This window comes from Eucalyptus grandis, chromosome 3 (assembly GCF_016545825.1).
Source record: "Eucalyptus grandis isolate ANBG69807.140 chromosome 3, ASM1654582v1, whole genome shotgun sequence".
In the NCBI taxonomy this organism is placed as follows: Eukaryota; Viridiplantae; Streptophyta; class Magnoliopsida; order Myrtales; family Myrtaceae; genus Eucalyptus; species Eucalyptus grandis.
In genome coordinates, this window is record NC_052614.1 from 62,548,776 (window position 1) to 62,572,500 (window position 23,725).

Below are 23,725 nucleotides of genomic sequence, written 5' to 3' on the forward strand. Positions count from 1 at the left end.
GATTCAAGCTTACCAAAGTAAGCTTTCAAACAAGTCCTTTCACTTAGATATAACTTCATACAATCTCTTGCCATTGTAAATCGTGAAAGATGATGGAAAAGAGGTTGCAATTCATTAAAAAAATCACGAAAATCAACACGCTTAACCATGGAAAATGGTTGTTCATCAACAATAATCATCCGAGCAAGCATATGCCTACAACGTTCTTGATCAAACTTCCATGTTGTTAAGACACTAGCACCACTAGTAGTATTTTTCCCTACCTTGCCCACCACATCTTTGTCACGTGATGCAAACAACATTTGCTTTTTATCTGTACGAGGATACTTTTTACACTTTCTCAAGTGCTTCCACATAATTGAGGTTCCATGATCAACATTATACACATAATTCATCCCACAATGAAAGCACCTCACCTTAACTGTTTTCTATGTTTTCTCATTTATAATTCTCGAAAAATTATCCCAACAATTTGATTGATTATCTCGCTTTTTACCCGAAGGAGGATGAGAGTTAGGTACCATCACCTTGTTTGCCGTGCCCATGGTTGCAGGTTCCACTTCATCAACTCCATGGAATGGCAATTCCATGAGCGGACTCATTTCATTATGTCCCCCACTTCCATTGATATGTCTTTGTCTTGATCTATTGACTAAAAACTGAAAATAAATTATATAATATTAGGATTCTACAAAAACATATTAGTTTCATAGTAAATCAAATCTCTCAATCACTGAAACCCAGCAATGAATCATCCTAGGTCTCTCATTATACAGTCAAGATACCAAGCCAAAGATAAAGTTCAGCCATATGCAGACTTCGGACCAAAAAAAAAACAAAAAAAGAAAAACAAACCATCTAGCTTCATAGGATAGAAAGAAATGAAGCAAACCTTTTGAACATTTAGGTCATGCAAGAGAATGCATAAGTCTTAATATTTATGAGATGTTCAGAAGCAAAATTAGGCGAATATAATGCACAACTTTGTCAACTCATTCCTAAAGTTGATTTTATATGCAGAGGCAACCCTGTTCACATTATAAACCAGTCCAACCGCCAAAAAATATTCGACAATTGAAAGTCTTGACCAGCAGCTGCATCATATCAATTCTGAAGCACTATGGTGCTACATCATTTTTAAATTTTTGGAATTCCACAGAATTAAACCTTTAAACCTAAACATAGGATTCACCGATTGTATAATTTGAAAAAAATAATAATATGGCCATGAGCTGACACCATAGCAGCTTTTAGATGGTCTTAGGACTCATAGCAGTTAATTAAATTCCAACGTCATGCACGGCACATATCAGCATCAACGAGCTGTAGAAGCCGACCATCAATAACAAGAATCAACGTGTTCTTGCCAAAATGCTTGCGAAATATGCCATTGTCGTGCCCTAGTTCTGGACAGTGGACTCCTACAGAAGCCCAAAGCAAACTTCAAAAACTCGACACAAGTCGGAAGCACCCGAGAGAGAAAGAGAGACCTTGGAACCGGGTGCGGAGTCTGCGCACGGCGTCAAGGGGTGCGCGGCGCGGCGGTGGCGAACCCAGCGACGGCCGGCGGTGGTGTTCTCCCATTGACGGATCATCCGTATCAGCCCAAAGCAAACTCCAAAAACTCGACACAAGCCGGAAGCACCCGAGAGAGAGAGAGAGAGAGAGAGAGAGAGAGAGAGAGAGAGAGAGAGAGAGAGAGAGAGAGAGAGAGAGAGAGAGAGAGAGAGACCTTGGAACCGGGTGCGGAGTTTGCGGACGATGTTGAGGGGGTGCGCGGTGGCGATGGTGGCAAACCTGGCGACGGCTCCGGCGGTGGCGTTCTCCCACTGATGGATCTAGCGATGGGGTGCGACGAAGGAAAAGCAAGTCTGCGGGTGTGAGTCGTGACCGTGTGAGTGTGAGAGGTAAAGAAGATAGAAACGAATTAGGGTTTTGATTTGGGGCTACCTTAAAAACTGGTTCTCAAATTGGTTCCTAAACTGGTCTGGTCAATCCGGTTCCCGGGCAGGTAATCCCTTGGAACCGATTCCTAGACCGGTTTAAACAGGGTCTGAATTTTGGGAACTAGTTCCAAGACCGGTTTCAACCGAAACTGGTTCCCAACCCTGTTTTCTGGGTGGGCCGGATTGGAAACCAGGTAAACCTGGTCCAGTTACACACCCCTAGCATTAGAGGAGCGAGAAGAAATAATAAATTGATTGAATGAAACAAAAAATGAAGGGGCTGATACTAAACAGTGGGTTACAGGACAAAGAGTTGAAGGATTATATAAAAAGAAAAAAAAATCCTCTAATCAAGCCAAGCATAACGACTGATAAAAGCACGACCACTTGATCGATCGATACAACAATAGCTTTTGTGATTCGACACGTACTCAAGAAATACCCATGATACAAAATAAGGTGCTAACTTGTGAGAAACACAATTAACTAAACTAGAACCCGAATAAAAAGTGGAAAGAATAAATGTCATAGATGATAGGATTGGGAAATCGATTAGTAGTGTAAGTAGTAACAAAGAGCATCAACCCAAGAAAGCATATGAGCATAGATTAATAAGGATCAAGATATTTCCACTAAGTGTTTTCCGTTCTGATGGGCCATTTTGAGATGGTTCCGTCTGTCATGAGTTCGTAAAAATTTAATTTTGGTATTACACAAATTTTCAATAAAACAATGGAAGCGATAAAAGTGTGTATGCACTACAAATTTAATTTTCATAGAAAAGACCCAAGTAAACTAAGAGTAGTCATCAATGAATAATACAAAATATATGAAACTGAAAATGGATAAAATTGCACTCATCTAGACATCAAATGAATTATAATCAAAGGAAAAGATGTCCGATGACTAGCAAACTCAAAAGGCAATTGATGAGATTTGCCCCACAAGATAGGACTCGCAAGATACTAATCTAGAACTAGAGTTGCAAACATGACTCAAAACTTATCTATTAGGATGCCCAGGACGAGCATGCTAGTGAGTGAGTGAGTGAGTGAAGTAGAGGAAGCCATGATAGGATGCGAGTGAAATGACATCAATAAGTTAGAAATCAGATAAAGATCATGAGAGAAGTCAGCTTGGAGGAGAGTTTTCTCTGTTCATTCATCCTTCAAAGTAAAGGATGAACCGTTAAAATCAATAGGATAAGAACTTCTGCATCCAAGTTGAGTAACTAAGAGGAGATTGCGAGCAAGATAGGGACATGATACATGAGATAACAACAAAGATCGAGAGCAAGAGTGCAAAAGGAAAAATACACAAATGCTCCATGAACTTTGACAATGATAATATTGCACATTTTCATATAGTTTAGGGATTAGATTGAACACGTATCAAAAGTTTAGAGATCACATTGGATAAATTAAAAGTTTAGCAACGACATTGCATATTGGATTAAAGTTCAAGGATCATACTAAACAAATTGAAAGTTCATGTACAACTGTACACATTAAATTAAAATTTAGATACAACTTGTTTCATTATTCATATGTAAAAAGACTTTACCGACTTGCTTAATAGGCAATAAACGACCATTACCAACTAAGACTTTTGTCAAATCGTAAAACAGTTTAAGATATAGGATTTTATAATGTCATTGGTCGTGTGTGCTGATGCTTTGCTATCAAGATATCACATTGGATAAAAAATCACTCCTACCAACAAAGCCGAAATGGAGTTTGAGAGATCAATGGTGGTGAAGGCGTGCTTCAATCGTTGTCGACATGGTAGCGCAATGTGTCTTGCCCCGTTATAGATTTGATAAATAAGACAAGGGCCTGAATCTAAGAATGAGACTGACTAGAGGAGGTGGTGGAACAATCAGTATAGGGGGCTGATAATGATTCCAGACTGGGCTGATCTTAGGAGGATTGAAAATCCGATTGATCACGCGAGAACCATCTACCTTGTTTAGTATGGAAAAATGTCCATTTAATGTTTGCTTTTCTTGAAAATCATTCAAATAGTGGTAAACAAAATAATCTCAATCATTTTTTATATTCAATGCAATTAAAATTATGATCTTTATTGTTAATTTTTATATTGCATGAGAAATGAAAATTAACCACGCGTGACGCATGAAAACTTGTTTAGTCTAATGTCTAGTTCAAGCATTAGCACTCTAAAAAAAATACAAAACCATCTTTGTTTTACTTTATTTTTTGGAAATGTCGTGGTATTAGGTACGAAAGCAATCGATCCATCAGAGGCATCCGATAGCACAAACTCCATGCATAGCCCACTCGTTTAAAAGATTTAGATGGAAAAAGCTTATGTGGCGATGCACGTAGGGAGGAATTTGTTAGATAATTGCATATTGCGCAATCATCGGACTTATCTTACTCCCTTGTAAAAATTATACTCATGATGGTGGATATAAAAGAGAACTAATTAGAGAGCGGATGGATTTGGCTCTAATTTTTGAAAAAATAATAGGTTAATTGTCTCATGTTGGGTTGGGAGGCCAAAAACGATTGTTTTCCCAGGTCCGGTCATGGCTTAAGTGATCGCCCATGATGAAAAATTGTGATATTAATGTAAAACATCGATTTTCAATGAAATTTCAAGATCACTCGTTAACATGGCTTGTGACGGTGTGCCTTATAAAAAAAAAAAAAAACAAATTGTCCTTTCACGATATTATGAAAACGAGCGGAGAATTCCTTGAAATGACCGCGTGATTTCACCGTACCTGGCTACCCTCTCTCGCCGTGGCGAAGCTTCTTTGTAACGCAACTTTAGTGGACGAATGATTTGTGTTAAGTTCAAAGTCCCTGTCTGGACCACCACGGTCAAACCAAGGTCTCCACCAACTGCCGCCGTGTCAAACCTCTCGATACCTGGTTCAACTTTAGCCGATACAAGCAGAAAGTCAAAACTCTTGACTTTGATCTCGCCTGTCGGCACCACCACGGTCAAACCAAGGTCTCCATCAACTGCCGCCGTGTCAAACCTCTCGATACCTGGTTCAACTTTAGCCGATACAAGCAACAAGTTAAACCTCTTGACTTTGGACTTAACACAAATCACTCGTCCACTAAAGTCGCGGTGCAAAGAAGCTTCGCCCTTATTCCTCATAAGTGCACTCCAAATGCCGGTCCCTTCCTTGATGAAAGAGAAATTAAGTATAGGGTCAAAGAAGGTACGACATCCCCAGATGCGGTGAACGCAAGGCCGAACGATGAAGCTCACCTACCGGGGTTTCGATTTCACCCCCACAAGCAAAAACGAAATGTGACCACATTACGAGACAATACATTCATTTGATAATGTAATTAATGAGTCCTCGCATGAAATATTTGTTCCATTTATTTGATTTTTTTTAAAGATATTATTGCTAAGATAAATGAGAAATTAACTTCTTTTTTTCCTCTCTTGTCAAAACAAACACAAAATAAATTAAAGAGCAAGGTTTGAGATCCTGTGCCTTCCTAACCCACAATGTAGATTGGATTGAAGTTTCCCTTTCTCATGACCTTCCGATGATCATATTGATAGAATTCACTAGAAAAGATAGAAAAATGCAAATTATATAGTTCCAATGATATTCCTTGGAGATTCTGCTGGCAACTAGCGCCTGAAAGTCTCTGGCGATGGCGGCCTCCTGCCCCGACTCCTGCCTTTAAGCTTGCCTCCTCAAAAACGTGCCAACGAAATGAGTTTGTGTTACTCACTTAATCACAAATAAATCTTAGATTTTGCTAATCGAAAAAGAAGAATCTTATTCACTAATTATGAGCACGAACCGAATAAATAAATAAATAAACGCGCATTCCCGGCACGCACGGAAGAATCTTCGCGGACTTGGCATCTCCCCCACAAAGCTTGTTTATTATTGGTTAAAAAGCTCCGAGAAAGGTTGTATCTAAGGCAGGGCCGATTTCGTGCCGCCCAGACGTCTAAGAAAAAAAAAGTACTTTCTTTGCTTTTTCCTCCCCACTTTTTCTCATCGTCCACCTCCTCTCCTCTCCCTAGTCCTTACACGGGAAACTCACCACCGTGGAAAGCCACCTTCTTCCTTTTCTTCCCCTGCCCAGGCAACTAAGCGGGCGACATAGATGATTTAACACTGAGCAGCTTTATCGTAGACACAAGTGGGAACGCGGCCCTCAATTAGCAAGAATTTTGAAAAGCCATTTCCTTTTATTTTTTCCAATGACCTAGTCTTTGTGTCTTCAACCTTAAGGTAGCCTCAAATTAGAAAGAAGTTCGAGCCTTGTTATGTTGGTTTGGATTTTTGCTAAAAGCAAATCAGATTTTATGCATGACCAGAAACTGCATAACGACTGTAGGATAATCACCGATTCCATACTGTAAGTTCATGAATTAATGGTGAAATTGGGGTGGGATGGACCAAAAAAAACAGGTTTCTTTGCTTTCAAGATCCAACTAGACTGAGTTCGTGCTCCATTGAATTTGCACACTATCGAGATCATGAGAAATTAAATCAAACGAATGCCTTTCTCAGAGAGGCTTTCGACATTTTGGTGGTAAAGATAGGAATAAAACTCCGTCGGTTTTGTCCTTGTCATGATTCAACGGTCATCATATACTGCTTTAAAAAAAAACAAAAAACGAGATCTGCTTGTGTATAGCCCCCAAGATCAAAATATATGAGCAAGAGAAGATCTTGAACTTCCTTTTTCTTGAAGCTTCCCATTTTTATTGATAAATTATACAAGAGTCACATTCTTATGACGATGGACACAACATGCAGACACTAACTATAGCCCTTCCTGTCCCTACATAGTTATACAGTGAAACTGAAACATGACCCTAAAACTTATCACACAGCAAATTCCACAAACACAATAAACTTTCTGCGAACATGAACATGAAAAATAATCTCTTGCGCCTTCACTCGGTCCTTTCCCTACTTGCGACATTCCTATCAGTAGCACGATGTTTAGTAGTCAGTACTGAATGGCTTGAAGGACTTGAGGTCGAGAAATACATCGGCGACAGAACCAGCGGCTGCAGCAATGGTGATGATAAGGCAAGCCACATTTACAATCTGGAGGAACACCCACTTGGTGCTCCACTTGGGTATTTTCTTCTGCTTAATATACATCTCGACTGGGAAAAAAGACCGTGAGGGGCCAAAAACCTAGCGCTCCGAGCAGCCCAACAATGTCGTTGAAGAATGGGAGGAGCATGGAGATGAAGGTGGTCCCGATCACGAAGACCGTCCTCCAGACCAACTGGAAGGGTTTGAGCTCGTAAGGGCTGCACCTGGGGATGCGGATTTCGATCTTCCTCTCGATGAACTGGCTGTTGGGAAATTTCTCATCCAAGGTCTTCTCAACATAGGCGAATAGGGGTTGGCAGTTGAATTGGTACGTGCAGAGGAGGACGATCACGATTGTGGCGTTTGCAATGTCGACCATCCAGTATGGGTTGTAGAAGCCGAACCCAGTGAGGAGGTTTTTGGGTGCCATATCGCCAAAGGCTGCGTATCCCATGCACACACAGATCATGTAGAAAAGGGTTGTGGCTGCTATGCTGATAAGACTGGCCTTCTTTCGTCATCTTTGATTCAGATGGAGAGGACTGGATGGTGTCCTAAAACAAATATAAACTCATCATGTCAACGATTTCAATTCATCAGAACTATTAACCATCACTAGTACTTTCTCGTGTCATGCATTTGAGAGAGCTCTGGTCACCTGAACTTCAATGAGGATGAGGAAGTACGAATAGGCAAAGGTGATGTTACCAAGAGCCTGGAAGTTCCTCCAAATTTTCTGCGTTGAGGTCAAGGCCCCGATGTTGATTCCAGTGAGACTTCCCTTAATTTTTCCTGTCTCTGAAGATAAAACAAACCAGAAGAGAACACTAAATCAGAACTTCATAATTCGACTCGGTTCTATCACCAATGGAGATAGCTTAGAAACATAAATAGAGCAGTTTAGCAAGAAAAAATTTCATGTACCTGCAAGTTTGGCAATACTAAGGCCAAGTTCAATGATGGTGTAGGTAAAGGACATGAAGGCGGCGACTATGGACAGCCACCACAGCTGATTGAAATTGGGGATCTGAGAGAAAATGATTTCAATGAAGCCAAACGCAATCATGTAAGGATTGCTGTTGATGTGACGCGGGTCCTTCTCACCTTTCTCGTGGAAGCAATTGGATCTCTTGATAGCCCTGCAATGACCATGGAAGCCAATAAAATCAAACTCACATAACTTTTGACACCATCGAAATAGCAATCACTAGAATTCTCATTGCAAATATACTCACATCATGCTGGTGGAAGATGCAATGGTGTGACCAATGGCAACCCCAAAGAGGCTCACGTATAAAACCAGCTCAAAAAGCTTGATTTTGAAGCTACCTGGAGAATTTAATAAAAGATAAGATTTTAGCACCCAACACAACATGATTGGACTTGACTCGGACATTAGTATGTGAATATGAACATGAACACAGATACAAATGTGACATACCAAGATTGTCACGGACAGCACCCATGTAGGTGTAGTTACGGTTGCCGGTGGTGGGGTCGCCGGAGCGATAACAGGTGGTGAGGAGGGTGGAGGTGTAGTAAGTGACAAAGGCAAATAGGAGCACGATGGTGGGGCCAGCAATCCAGCCGAGCTGCGCGATGGCCCAAGCCAGGGACGGGCCTCCAGATCCGATCAGTTCTGTGATTATGAGAGCGCTCGCTGTCCATACCGTCTCTGCATTTATTCACACACAAGCCAAGAAAATATTCAGTGCATCTTGTGCCAGCGTGACAAACCAGAAGGACTGTGATCACCCCCTTCTTTCCCCACCGAGCCTTCAGCCGATCGATGAAGAGAGACGAATGAGGTCACATTGAAGAGGCGGGAGGAAATGGGATCGGAGAAGTCACTGCCGGCGAGGTTGAGCCGTCTGAGCCAGCCGAGGAGGCCAAGCTCGAAGGGGATGCAGCCGAAGAGGTTCTTGCCAGCGAGGAAGAGGGACGCAACCCGGCCGTGAGTGCAGGCGATGCCGGACCAGAGGGGTGGCGCGGTGGTTCGTCGGTCCTCCGAAGGCTTGGCGGAAGAGAGAGACTAGGGCGACAGAAGAGAGAGAGAGCTTGCGGGGCGATAATTTCTTGGTCGGGGCGGGAGGAAGAGGACGCTCAGCTTAAAGTTTGCTAGCTAGACAAGTTGGGCCCATTGAACATGTGTCGCATTTGTCAATCATCACATGATGCACCCAATGTAACATGTCACTAAACATTCTAGCTTTCCATTTTAATTTACTCCGTTAAAATGGAAAAGAGAAGAAGAATTGCTGCTTTAGCTAAAGCAAGAAAAGTGTACCATCCTCACCACACATCTTCAAATTTACTATTAATAGAATATACTGCCAGACAACATACTTGGAGATGTATAATTAGGAGGGTACCGTGGAAAGTATCTCTAAGCATTTTTTTTAAAAAAAGGTCGTAATTTCAGCTACTCTCCTGAGATCACAACACGGGTTGACGTGAAATGCTTGCGGGGCTAGGCTACTGGCGAGATAAATTTCCTTTTTCACTGACTCTGTTTTACAGAAATAGTCCTTTTTTTTCCTGTGAAGAATATCTCATACTTTTGTTGCTTTATTCCCTGGTTTGTTGGCGGTATTGACATGATGCCATTGATCTTGAAGACAGGTGATTCTTTGTGGTAGCTCGCCCAAGTCCTTCATAACAAGTCGTGGTAATTTTCACTTCACTCTTTTCAGGAAAGAAATGAAGACAAAAATAAAGTCACCTGTGCGTTTGGGACGACGGTCGTCATTGAAGCATTCGGAGCCATCTTCTGGGGGGACATCAATGGATGCATGGACGATCTGGTTGTTTGGATTCTCCATGAGAGAGAGAGAGAGAGAGAGAGAGTTGGATAATGGAATTGAGAAGAAGGAATTAGAGTCGGTGTGGTTAGAGTGGCCAAGAGAAGAATGAAGTGAGAGGTGCAGGAGGCCTGAGGGATGGCTGTAGATGGAGTTATATACAGCAAAAATTCAGAAGAGAGGGGTGGTATTGTGGAACTAGACTCGTGGGAACACAGACATGTTAAAAGTATGATTTTGCGGTTTGGAATCAAATGAAACCAGTAAAGGTCTCGTTTCATCCAAGTGCACATGAGCGGCCTTGTTTGCATCTAAATGCACGTAAAGAAGAAAAATTGGGTATCGTGGAAAGTCGACATGCATGCAAGGATGTAAAAAGAGGGAGAGAGAAACAGGATGTGAGGTCGGCATGGAGTCAGCAAAATGTCTTTCGAACTCGTTGCCAAAAGATCGATGCTCATTTGCGTTTTCTATTTTCCTAGTGAATCCTATCAATATGATCAATCTAGAGCATAGGCCACTCGTAGCCAGCAATAATAGCAAGAGGGGAACCGACGTGGGAGAAACATTCGAGGGTCTTCACAATATGGGAAGAGAATTTGGTTGGTTAATTAAAAAGGAAAGCATGTCATAGGTCACCTAATGATAAAATGACAATGGTCTTTCTAGTGTCTAATAATAACCTCATAGATATTACACACATATGTTTGAGTTCCTAGCAAAATCAAATTTGATTAGCTATAGTAGCGTGTTGAAGAATAATGAAGGCTTGTTCGCATTTTTTTCCCGTTCAAAATATGGTAGGTGATTTGATCCTCTTATCGGAAGGGATAAAGACTATATCATATGTCAGTTGTTTATCCGGCTACGTTACTTCCGCTCTCGTTGTTGTATTGGATTAAAAGGTTATCACCGCATCTCTAGATAGATAATACAAGTGGGAGTTTGCCCGCACATGGAGATTATTATTGGTGTGTACACGAAAATATTGCTTTCTCATCTTTTCTCCAAAATCACTACATCTCTAGATGGATAATACAAGTGGGAGTTTGCTCACACACATGGGAATTATTATTGGTGTGTACACGGAAATATCGCTTTCTCATCTTTTCTCTGGAGATTACAATTGGTACACGGTACACGGAAATATCGCTTTCTCAATCTTTTCTCCATATATTATTGTTGGAATATGGAAATATGGCTTTGTCATCTTGGTATATGGGAGATATCGCTTTTCTCCGGAGATGATTCTTGGTGGAAGGAATCGAAAAGAGACTTACTCCGACCAGATGCTTAGTAAAGAGACTTTATTTGAAGATAAATAGAAGTTACTCATATTACTACCGGCCGAGGTGGCTCTGCTTTATTTGGATAAGAGCTCCATTGATCATTGTCAAAAGGTGAGGGGTTCGAAATCCAGTGGAGACACTTGATGTTTTAAGTGTGACGATTGTACGAGATTTCTGGGTATAAAAAAAAAAAAAAAAATAGAAGCTACTCATATGATTCGACCTAGAAACAAGCAGAATGACCCATTATTCTATTTACAAATTTATTACTAATAAAAGATTGCTTGTTAAATAATCCGTGATTAGACATATATATCGTTACATGGCCGTACTTGCTTTTCTTTTTCCATTTATGAATCTCCCATTCATAGAACTTTTTTACGTGGGATCAACGTATTAGGCAACATAAAATTAAATAAAATAAAAAAAAAGTTTTCCATCGAATAATTCTTTTAAAAATCGGACATATATCAATAAAAATGGAGCTGATGATCAAGCTTTTGGAGTTGGCCCAAGAAATCATTGGTAACATCTTCTTAAGCTGATCAAAACGATGGCCACACATATCTCCTAGATAAGCAAAATGTGATCATCCAAAAAAACATGCTATAAAACTGCAAATTGATTGCTGCTGACAACACGATATAATTAAAACCGATCGATTTCGATCCTTATATTTTCTTTTGGATCTGAAAAAGGGTTGTGGACAGATGCGCTAATAAATCATGGGAAAAGCGAAGTACCCCACGACTGTCTAATCAAGCTTTGAACTCGGCCTGATTATGCCAATCATATAACCGTATTAAGCTCCTGAAAGATTAATTAAAGCTGGCAAAAGGAGAGAGAAAATCGAAGAGTGGAGGGAGGAGTTGACCCTCATCCGATTCTATGTCCACAATAGTCGCCTCGTGGAGGGGAGTGGAGGAAATGATTTTAAGCCTGATAAAAAGCCAACCCTTTTGCCAAATTAAATTAATACAGGCTTGTGGAATTCTGGCTGTTATCTTGCTCTTCCAAGTGCTTATAACTCTTAAGCCTTCACTCCATTCAACCATCAATCTGCATCTTCATCTTCCTCGGCTTTGGTTCCCCACACTTATTTAAATTTACACAAATCTCGATCGTTGATGAGTCATCACTATATACCAATGACTGTGTCCATGCCTGGACAGGTCCTTAAACTGTCCCATTTATTGGAGTCAACTCCAAACGTAAAATGGGATAATGATAAACTGCCGGAGGTAAAATTTAACCAAAATTGGAAAAATTCCCCCGGGCCTGATCCTCGTGATGATGCCGCCTGGCATGTCGCCAACACGGGGCAGGGTCCAGGACGCCTTACAAAGAAGCTGGTTGGACCTGGACAGGTTCTTAAACTGTCTCGTTTATTGGAGTCAACCCCAAACGTAAAATGAGGTAATGATAAATCGCTGGGAGTAAAATTTAACCAAAATAGGGAAAAATTCCCCCGGGCCTGATCCTCGTGATGAGGCCGCTTGGCATGTCGCCAACACGGGGCAAGGTCATCAATGTGCCTAGCAGTAGACAAAAAATTCCCGTAATTGGCTAATTGTCGATAGCCACACCACATTTGATGCCAAGTTATATTTGCTCATATCAGGATCATGTCGATTATAAAGATTTGGCTATTTTTTGGTATAAACACATACTCCCATTTTTGTTATTTTAAAAATTTGAAAGGCACGGATTACCTCTCAAAAGTTTGGATGGGTGCGTATTATATCTTGAATGCTTCACACTCCGCATTTTGACAACCACTTTATGTTTGCCTTTGGGGAAAAGTATCAAAATAGTTCTAAACATTTTGTATTGGTATTAATTCAGTTCTAAACTTTTCAATTAGACTAATTTAGTCATAAACATTTTTATATTGGTACCAATTCAATCAATTTGGCTAATTTAAGCCGGAAATTGCTAATATGGCGCTGGCGGTCTTACGTGGCGCCACATGGAAAAATTTTATGATTTTTATAATTTTTTTTTCAGATTTTTTTAAATTATTTATTTATTTATTTATTTTTTCTCTTTTATTTTATTTTTATTTTTATTTTCTCCTTACCCTTGGCTGGCGAGGGCCCCGCGCCCTTGCCGGCCACAAGTGAGGCGTCGGCCCCCACCGGATCTAGGCGAGGCCTCGGCACCCTTGTCAACCATAGGCGGGCGCGGCGGCCCTCGCTTGTGGCAAGCGAGGGCACGGTGGCCCTCGCCAAGATCCGAGCAAGGGCATGTACATGCTCAGCGCTTCTCCTCGCAGCATCTCTCTCCGTCGCTGCTCGAAGACTCTGCCTCCCCCGAGGGCCCTTGCTTGAATGCAGGTGAGGGCGCGAGGCCCTCATCGGCCAATGGGCGGGTTTCGGCCCTCGCCGGTGGGACGAGGGTGCGGGGCCCCTCACCCCCGACCAGCCAGTGGCTGGCGATGGTTGGCCGGCTGGCCGACGACCTCGCCGGCCAAGGGTAACGAGAGAAAGATAAATAAAAAAAAAAAAAGACAAAAAAAAAGGAAAAAAAGAAATAAATAATTTGAAAAATCTGAAAAAATTATAAATAATCATAAAATTTGTCCCACGTGGCACCACGTAAGATACCGAGAGCTTAAATTAGCCGGATGGACGAATTGGTACCAATACAAAATGTTTATGACTATTTTGGTACTCTTCCCTCGCCTTTGTAACATCTTGACACATCATCCTCTGATTGACGATAGGTTTGCGAACCATTACCATTAGTCATTGCTTCTTTTGGAATGGTATAGAGACTTGACAAGATTTCATTTTCATTCAACTTCAACTTCATCTTCATCTTCATCTTCGTCTTCAATTTTGATGCAAGCTACTCCTCGTTCCAGTTTCTCTTTTCTTGGAATTCTCCATTATACTTCAACCCAGTGCTTCAATTAAATCCCAAAGCTCCTGAATATTCGGCTTCCGCATATCTTTCTCGCTTTGACAAATGACAACTATATGTTCCAGCCCCACGACGACTCTATGGAATAATCCTGATCAAGTAACTCTGTGTCCCTGTTTTATACGAGATCCATCAGATCGTATCTCTCCAACTTTAAAGGGTTGATTTCCGCGCTTTGTTAGAGAAAAGCTTCCTATCCATGAAATTTCCATGATAGAGTGTGTCTGATTGCCCAAATCTAGTTAATTTAGGGCTTTTCCTTGCCTTTGACCTTAAATTTTACCGATGGTGCTTGAGACTAAATTCTATATCTCCTGTCTGAGAAAAAAAAAAAAAACCAAAATCGAGAAAGCTTTTCAATTATGATAGTGACCTTGGCGGGCGGCGCATGATAGCCTTGGGTCGTGTCACTATCATCCTTGCCGCATTATACGAGGAATCCACATTCATGCATCTTCGTCCATTTTCTTTGGCCCTTTTCGGGTTCTTCAGGCTTGGATTGCCCTGTATTTTCCTGCTCCTTTTACCTGACAGAGGGCGTAAATTAACCTAGTCTAGGGAAGTAGAACTCCGGACTCATCTCCCCGATTTCGTGGGTTTTCGTTTGCAAAGTCATCCTCTTAAGCCGATTCCTAGATATATTTCCCCATTCAAATATTTCTTGAGGTCATGTTATTAGTATCCCGCCAATGACATTAACATATGTCCCTTCACTATGTCGATTTCCCTTCTCTTTTCCCATTTGGACTTCCAAATGGAGCGTAAAAACTCTAATTACGTGTGCTCATCTCAGGAAAATTATCAAAAAAATCCTAAATATATTGTATTTTTGCTTTCAATATTGCCAATTCAGTTTTAAACATTTTTTCTTCTTGTGTTTGAAAAATTGAGAGTTCAATCAATCTATGCCGTGGGTTCATCTCTCCTTGAATCGTGAGTCCATCATCGACATCTCCTCCTTTAAGTTAGCCTAATAAAACATTACATTGATGTCATCTTTGCTCGCAATTTGAAGTTGGAAACCAACATTAGGCTATGCTTTTCGGGAAAAAGATGAAGACGGAAAACTTCAATCCAATCTACGTTGTAGGTTCATCTCCTCCTTGAATCACGAATCCATCATCGACATCTCCTCCTTTAATTTAGTCTAATGAAATATTATATTCAGAGTTGCTCACAATATAAAGGTGGAGGTCAACATTAGGTCATGCTTCCTCGTAAAACGTGAGAGAGGGAAATTTCAAATCCAATCTACGTTGCGTGTTCGGAGGGCACGGAATGTTCAACCCTGCTTTTTTTCCGATAGAAAGTCAAAAATGTCATCATCAATGGCACAATTAGGAAATTTGATGATCAATTTACTCCTCTAGTGGCCAGCCTCTAGGTGCAGCGTTACCTTGTGGTGGTGACAGAGTATGGGGACAAGGTGGAGGGCCTTTAATTTACTTAGTATCAGTTTTGACAAGAGGAGAAAAAAATTAATTTCTCATATATCTTAGCACTAATATCTTTAAAAATATCAGATGAAAGGAAAGAAACATTTTGTGCGAGAACTCATTAATTACATTATTAAATGAATGGATCGTTTGGTAATTTGATGATATTTCATTTTTGTTTGTGGGGTGAAATCGAAACCCCGGCAGGGTAGCTTCATCGTCCGGCCTTGCGATCGCTGCATGTGGGGATGTCGTGCCCTCTTCGCCCTATGGTTGATATCTCTCTTTTATCAGGGGAGAGACCACCATTTGGGGTGCACTTATGAGGATTAGGGAAAGCTTCTTGATAAAGCAAGCGATCAGTTCAAAGCTCAAAGTTCAAAGTCCAAAGTTCAAAGTCCAAAGTCGAGAAGTTTGCCTATTGGCTTATATCGGCTAATATCGAACCGGGTTGTCACGACCAAATTTTCGGGTGTGAATCACCTAGGGTTTGGCTAATGGATTGTTAAGCTTAGAGTTAACTCGGGCTCTCCCAAGCCCATACCAATTCGCGACTTAGGTTCACGTTCTTAACATGCAATTGATTTTTTAATTTATTTTTGGTGGGTTGATTAGAAATCCAAGTAACGGGAGATTTACTTTACTCCCACGAACCAGAGATTTATGAGTTCGGGGATTTGGTTACGCTAGATTTCTCTAACGCCATTTCGGTACATTTTTCTTTTATTTTGAAAAATGTTTGGCAAGCAGTTTGAATTAATTTTAAATCTATTTCCCTAACATGTGAGGCGATCATGCGGGTATGCAAACCACCAATTTAACACCACCAATTCAACACCCAAGTAAAGCAGTAAATAAATTGCAGGACTTATCTCATAGCAACGAAAGCATCCACATTGTTAGATCAGAATTTAATCAATAGTCCTAGATATGATTTCTAATTAACACGCAATTTTTTTTTTTTCACTTAATTAATGAAAATCATGCAATATGCAATGCAATATTAACTAAATGACCTAACTCTAATGACATGTAATTTCTAATTGGATGGACCTAGCAACAACTACCAAATGACATGCATTTCAATGAATCTAATGTGCGAGTGACATTTTTTTTTTTTTCTTTCTTTTTCTTAAAAAGAATGCAATCTATCCTAGAAAATAAAACTAAGTTAACCTATGGCATTTTTTTCGTATTTTTCATGAAACTCAAAATTAGGTAAAATGTGAAAATTATCTAGCTAGATTAAGATCCTATTCAATTTACATTAGGAATTAAGGTTAAGCCAAATCCTAATCTAAACTAAAATATTATCTTAACCTAAATAATCCTAAAATGCAATCTATCTAAGAAAATATCTAAACTTATAATAAATTTAAAAAAAAAACTAGAATTAAACTAAGTGCAATTTTACCTTAATATGCAATAACGTACAAAATATGTCATAATTCTACATAACATATGCATGATGACCTTTTTTGTGCTTTTGTTTTATTAATTTCGAAATTAAGAATTGTCAAATTATTAAACATGCAACCTAAGTAAAAAACACTAGCAACCTAAATTGATTGATTTGATTTTTGATTTTTTTAAATTCAAAATAAAATCTCTATTCTAAATATGCAAGATGACAAGAAATATTCTAAAACAAGCCTAATCCTAACTCAAATATTTTTTTTGGATTTTTTTAATGAAATAAAATTGATTCAATTAACGTGATGGCAAATTAGATAAGATAGGATCGATATCTACAAGGCGGTGAACCATATCTCGCGTGAGATCGGTTGGCCAATTTTTAAATAAATCGCGAATCGAATCTCGGGCGGGAGATCGGATTGGCGATTTTTCAAGCGATTGTGATTGCGAGTCAGATTTCGGACGCGAAAATCGGACTGTCGTTGAATTGTGAATATCAGCCAAGGATTTCATCAAGGAATACTTCGGATTGGGAAACAAAACAAATTAATCAAGATCCTTACCTAATTCACAATATTCCAAATTAGAACACGTTGGATGGTGGCTGAATAGGACCACGAACCATGGGACAATGGCAATTTCAACAGGAACCTGTAAACTTCAAGGAGACCGTCGATGGATTCCGGCTCCAGGAACTTTGCACTTCTCAACAAGGCCAAAGAAATCTGCAAGTAATCCAAATTGGACCCAACGAATTCTGTTGATTTCGTTGGATCCAATGAAGAGGAAAGCAAAACAGCAATGTATTGCGGAGTAATACATGGATCCACTACAATAAAAATACAATATAACACAGTCAATCCCCTCTCAGAGTTGACTGTTGTCTTTTATTGGGGATGTCACGTTGGACACATCGGGAAGATCTGCGAAAGCAAAGTCAAACTCGACCAGGGGCTGATTCAAAACCGGTCGAGTATTAAGGGCCTCGGCATGGCGGCGCCTTGTGAGATTGGCTTCAGCAGGTGACTCTCGAGTCAGCGCACGATGAGAGACTCGTGCGGTGATGGTGTCAATGAGTGGCGTGGCTAGCTCGACGAAGTGTCTACAACTGCGATGAGTAATTGGCAATAAGAACAAGACCACACTGTAAGCGTTCTCAAACACCGGGGAATCTGCACACGGGGAATTTCTGCATTAGACGGGTGTAAAAGGACAATTGAAAGAGTTATATGTGTTTTGCTTGAGGTGGCATCATCATCAATGAGAAGCTGCAACACGTCCGGATGTGCAGTAGACACCAAGGATAACACCAGGGACGCAGTGACGAGATAAGCACGCCAGGAGGAACGTGGGAAGTTGAACTGGGAATCAACGTCGTTGGTGCAAGGCTCGGTTAGATTCAGAGAAAGTCATTGTTGGAGGGACTCGGAAGGAAGCAGCAACGGCACCATCGTCACGTGGGGTTCGCTAGGTTGAAGCGATGAACACCGAAACAAGGAGGCGCGATCCCAGCAGTAGGGACTCACCGCAGCAGGCGAGAGTCATAGGATCTTCTCGTCTCTTACTCTTTGAGCGTTCACTGCTCTCTCTCTCACACTCTATGAACGTGTGGCCGTGTATTCAATGTATTGTGTGGTCCCCTTTTTTATCTTCTCCACGGCTCTTATATAGGTGAATAACTTTGATTTTCGTGGATTATTTCACTTCCTTTCTCAGCTCGCGCATGAAATCTCCTTTGATTATGAAATATTTCTTGTCATGAGACATAGAATATATTGCTCAAAATATCCCCACGTGTGATATTCTTCTTGATATTTCATGCTTAAACTTCCAATCTTCTATAATATATCGCCTAATGTGAATATATGAAATAATTACCTAATATTGGAAGAATAATATGAATCCTTTTTGAAAATACTGAATTGTCAACTCGTAAAGGTGAAGCTCATCCGCCGCCGATCAAATGCAAAAGTGATAAACAAATAAATAGAATAATGTAAAATGCTTCTAAACTATATGTTATGCAATTTTAATTTATTTCTTGGGGTAAAAATTAAGATGTCAACACAGGTACAGAGTGGTGGGAAAGAGACTCGATTTTAAAGTCAATGTGGCAACCATAGATGACTTTTTAAAAAGCCCTAGATGCTGAAGCTGAAGTGTTTTGTCCTATCTCCCGTGTGAACTTCAAAACACGCGCAAAATGGTAGCGACACCATAGAATAAACGAAGCCACCAATGATGGCAAGAGTGGACCCAACATGGGAGAAAATTCAATGGTTTTCATAAAAAAAGGGAAGAGAATTTGTTCCTTTAATGGGAAAAAAAGGCTTGTCGGCAGTCATCTAATGATGACGATGGTATCACCCAGAGATGTAAGTTTCTAGCAAAATCAAGTTTAATTAGGTATGAAAGCGAGCTAAAGAATGACAAAGGCTTGATTGCAGCTTTTCCCTTTCAAAAGATGGTTGGTGATTTGATCACTCTTTTCGAAAGGACAAAGACTATCATGTGTCGTTGTTCGTCTGACTACATTACTTCGGCTGCATTAGATTAATGCCAAAAAATTATGTCAGCATCATTATTCTCTAGGCGACGAGGAGACTAAGCCCATGTGATCAATCCATCCTCCCGATGAAATTCCTTTCACCAAAAGATAATATTTGATTTTCTATCAAATCGTGTTCTGTGGCAATTCGGATAGAAAGTGGCACGTGTGACCAAGAACCATAACTAATTACTCTAGAAGAAGGCAAATGCAAGAACCGGAAAGTTAAAATGCAGGAACTAGAAAATTAAGTCGACAAATTAAAAGACACATAATTCGTACTAATGATCTTGTATCCCTTGTACAAATAATTCAACACGGCTTACATAACCCTATTGTAAGACGTAAACTCTCCTAAGCGGTTGGAATTCAACTGAAAGGTTACAAACCGCAACTCCATAATCTTAGGCTCCATGGACAATTGCAATCTTAGGCTCCATGGACAAATTCAATGATCACGCATTAATTTTATCCACCTTTGGTGGTGAAAACAAATAACACATTTCCACAATGTTGGCATACAAAACTTGATTCAGTTTTCAAATAATATGTCAGTGAAATCTTCATCTTTGTGGTCTTGGGTTCAAATTTTATTGGAAGTGCTCCAGAAGTAAAATCCTGAGTGCAGTAGGCCGATGTCTGGGAGTGCCTCCTTTAATATCACTTGAAGTGGTGGATCAACTGAAATGCATATAAATTGGCTAGGACACAAATTTAACGCTAAAATCGAAAAAGAAAACTAAAAGAAGAAGCTTCAACTACATTTTGTTTTTTTTTTTCTTGACGTGTGGAGGCGACAACGTGAAGAAAAATGAAAGATGGTAACAAAAACTGATTTGGAAAAGTTTACGAACGAAACCATATAGCATCGGCAAAACAGGAAAATCAATGCCAGTTCTTCGTTAGATGGTTGTGTTAATTGATCTCACATGTACCGCAATACAGTTGACAGAGTCTCGAGATAAAATTAGGCAATACAGAATGACTTGAAGTTCGTGGCAGCAGCCGAGCACAATAGTAAGAACTCAACTTCAGCAAGGAATAAAAGTTGAAATTTGAGTTGGCAGGAATTGAACTTGCAGCTCTTTGAGTAATATGAACTTCAGTTGATGTTTGACATCACAAGTTCAGATATGTAGGATAATAATTACCTTTTCATGCTGATGTATTTTAACCTCATCCTGGATATCAAAAACCCCAAATTATGCCTACTGTTATTCATTTTACCTTAAACTCATTATTTTTATTTTATTTAAGCCACATGGGTGCCAATTCAATATTGTTTGCTTTCCAGCGTCCATGTAGTTAGATTTTTAATAGTTTTCAGTAACAAAATTTTAGTGGGAGTAAATATATTACATAAATATATGCTTGAGATTTTGTTATCAGTGAACATGGTATAGGACAATTGTCAAAAAAGAAAAAGAAAAACATGGTATAGGACAACAAAAGCTGTAACTGTGACTGCAAAATTAATGGGATGGTTCTTTTGTTCTTTTTGACACTTCTATAAAAATTTGATGATTTAGTAGAATAGTTTAGATCTAATTTCACTTTTCTTTTTCTTGGTAAATAATTTAACTTTCCTTCGGCACAAGTGAAATGATGCTTAACATTTCGACCAGTAGTTGGATGATATGCAAGGACAATAATTCATTCAACAGAGTACTATTTAGCTCGTGACAGTAATTAGTTATATCTATCAAATCACGTTTGCTTCAACTACTATATAAGATATCATTCAACATAGCATTATTTTGCTTTCGAACAAAAAGAAATAATACTATTTTGAGAAAAATATTTCTAAAAATCCTAAATGTATTACACTTTTTTTTAATTTAGTCATAAACATTTTAATTTTACTAATTGAGTTCTTAATATTTTCATAGTTTGCCAGTTGAGTCTATCTAGCTAATTTTAGCTAAAAATCACTAATAGAAACCTTGGCCATCTTACATGGCACATCCAATGGTCAATTTTTTAAATAATATTTTAGCATTTTTTGAATTTATTTATTTCTTCTTCTTTCTTTCTTTCTTTCTTTCTTTTTTCATTTTTTTCCAAGCCCAGCTGTGAAGCCCTCATCAGACTTGGAGAAAATAAAAAGGGAAAAGAAAGAAGAAAATAAAAAATAATAATAAAAAGAAATTCAATCTTTTAAAAAAATATAAAAATATTGTTAACACGGCGTGGGTTGTCCAATGAGACATCATAAGCATCCACATTAGTGAATTCTAGTTAAAATTGACTACATGAGCTTAATTGACAATACTTGAAAATGATTAAAACTCGTTTAACATAAATGAAAGGTTCACAATTGAATGATAAAAGAGTAATATGTTTATGACTTTTGGATAATTTTCCCTACTAATTTGCTAGTTAGTAGGTGAGAAATTTTTGAAGGAAGAGAAGGCAACTTTGGCGTTATTGATTAAAAGGGTCATTTATGTAGTACGTATATTGTGTCGGTTCTAGGTATTTCTAATAGATAATAAGAGGCTAAAAGATTTTCAGATCATTGGCATTCACTTCCCAGTAAGTTCTACAAGGATCAACTGTCAAGTCCCCAATAGGAATACTCAAGTGACGTCACAAGCTAACTAGTAGTCTTATGAAATTACTCAAGGGAACCTCAGTACCATCTCTTATTTACTAGTCATAGCCACAAAACTCGGTCCTATCCTAGGCAGCCCCACTGCATCCGTTGCCCATCAGTTTCCTCATTGATTCAAGCCTTGGCTCTTTCCCTTGAAATTTTGCGGTTGCATGGAAGTAGTCCCCGAAGGCGTACTTCTCTGGGTACAGGAGCTTTGTCGCTGGCGAGATGATGGCATCATCCGTAGGATTGTACAATGTGGCCACAGAGAGCCGGCTCCCATTCTTCTCAGCCATGGCACGGTGCAAAACGCTCTTGTACTGCCTGTTGCTCACCACCTCGAGTTGGTCCCCGGTGTTGACGCATATGCTGGCGTAGTTGGACTGCAGGATCGGCACCCATTGCCCCTTATAGAGGAACTCAAGGCCCGAGACTTGGTCATCCTGAAGCATCACTATGATCCCACCTGCATCTGCGTGTTACCACAGTCTCTCAGTGTAGGGGCATTCCGGGTATTTCGCCACCTTCATCCCCACGGAAGGCCCATTTCTCCCTGAGAATGCTCTCTTTATGTGGTCCTTGTCTAGGCCAAGGTTCTCACAGATGAGCTTTGAGAGCTTCTCTGCTAACTTTATTACTTGAGCGATATACTCATCCATTACCGCCCAAAAGGAATATTGCACAGAGGATTAGTCAGTCACCGAGTAAACATTATAGATACTAAGGCAGGTGGACTAAATTGGTCTCCAATGCAATATGACAAACTCTAAAAGGTTAATCTACCAAATCACCTTTCAAATTGGTTCAGTATACAGGGCTAGTCTCTTTACTGATTACTTAGTCACTACAGCCGGGTTGGATAATGAAAGTTCTCAAATGACCAGGAGCTGTAAACTTGCGATTGGGACTAATTTTCTCATGCACCAAAATCGTTCGAGAGGTTCAAGAAGTCCTCGATGTTCGACTTCGAGCAGTGCCAGATGAAGAAGGGCCATTCCCAGATCAGGTGTAGTACTATTGGCATGTTCCAAGCATTTGGCAGTTTCTGACACATAGAAACTTGCCTTCAAATTCTCCTCATAGTGGGTGTTGACAAAACACTTCACTTTCTCCATCAGTTCAGGGTCAACCCCATGGTTCGTAATATCCAAGAAAAGCATCATCATTGTAATCATTTCTTAAGATAAGAGAGTGAATTGGGTTGATAAAAAATATTGATGTTCTTCGATGATGATGATGAATCACAAACCGTTACCTTGAAGCAACCCCATTTCTCACAAGCATGGTGAAGTATTGCCATTGTTTTGCTCTGTTCTCACCACCAAGCTTACTCAAATCTATCATAGGTGTGAGGAAAACGTACATCGTATTATTCAATAAAGTTTAATATATATACATCAAAATAAACCCTAAAAGTGGTAAAGGCCCATTTACCATTCTTCCTTCTAACACTCCCCCTCAAGCTAGAGCATATATATATTTTTGGTAACCCAGGGAACCTTGTAAGCCGACAACCGGCGAGCAAATCCTGGAGGAGCAACTGCAAGACCCACCACCACAGTACTCCAGGTAAGAATCTCTAACGACGCTTCTGGGATTCGAACTCTTCCCCTTCTTGAGGAGGAGAGAGCCTGAGCCAGTTGCACCGCTGAAGGCGGTGGTGCAAGTTGTTTAATCCTCCCATTACCCAAGGATTTAATGAA

At 39.9% G+C, this 23,725-nt stretch overlaps 2 pseudogenes; both read right to left on the bottom strand.

Moving 5' to 3' along the window:
• Window positions 1-6,906: 6,906 nt before the first annotated feature.
• Window positions 6,907-9,833, bottom strand: LOC120292030 (annotated as a pseudogene).
• A 12,275-nt stretch (window positions 9,834-22,108) lies between these two features.
• Window positions 22,109-23,387, bottom strand: LOC120292031 (annotated as a pseudogene).
• Window positions 23,388-23,725: the final 338 nt, after the last annotated feature.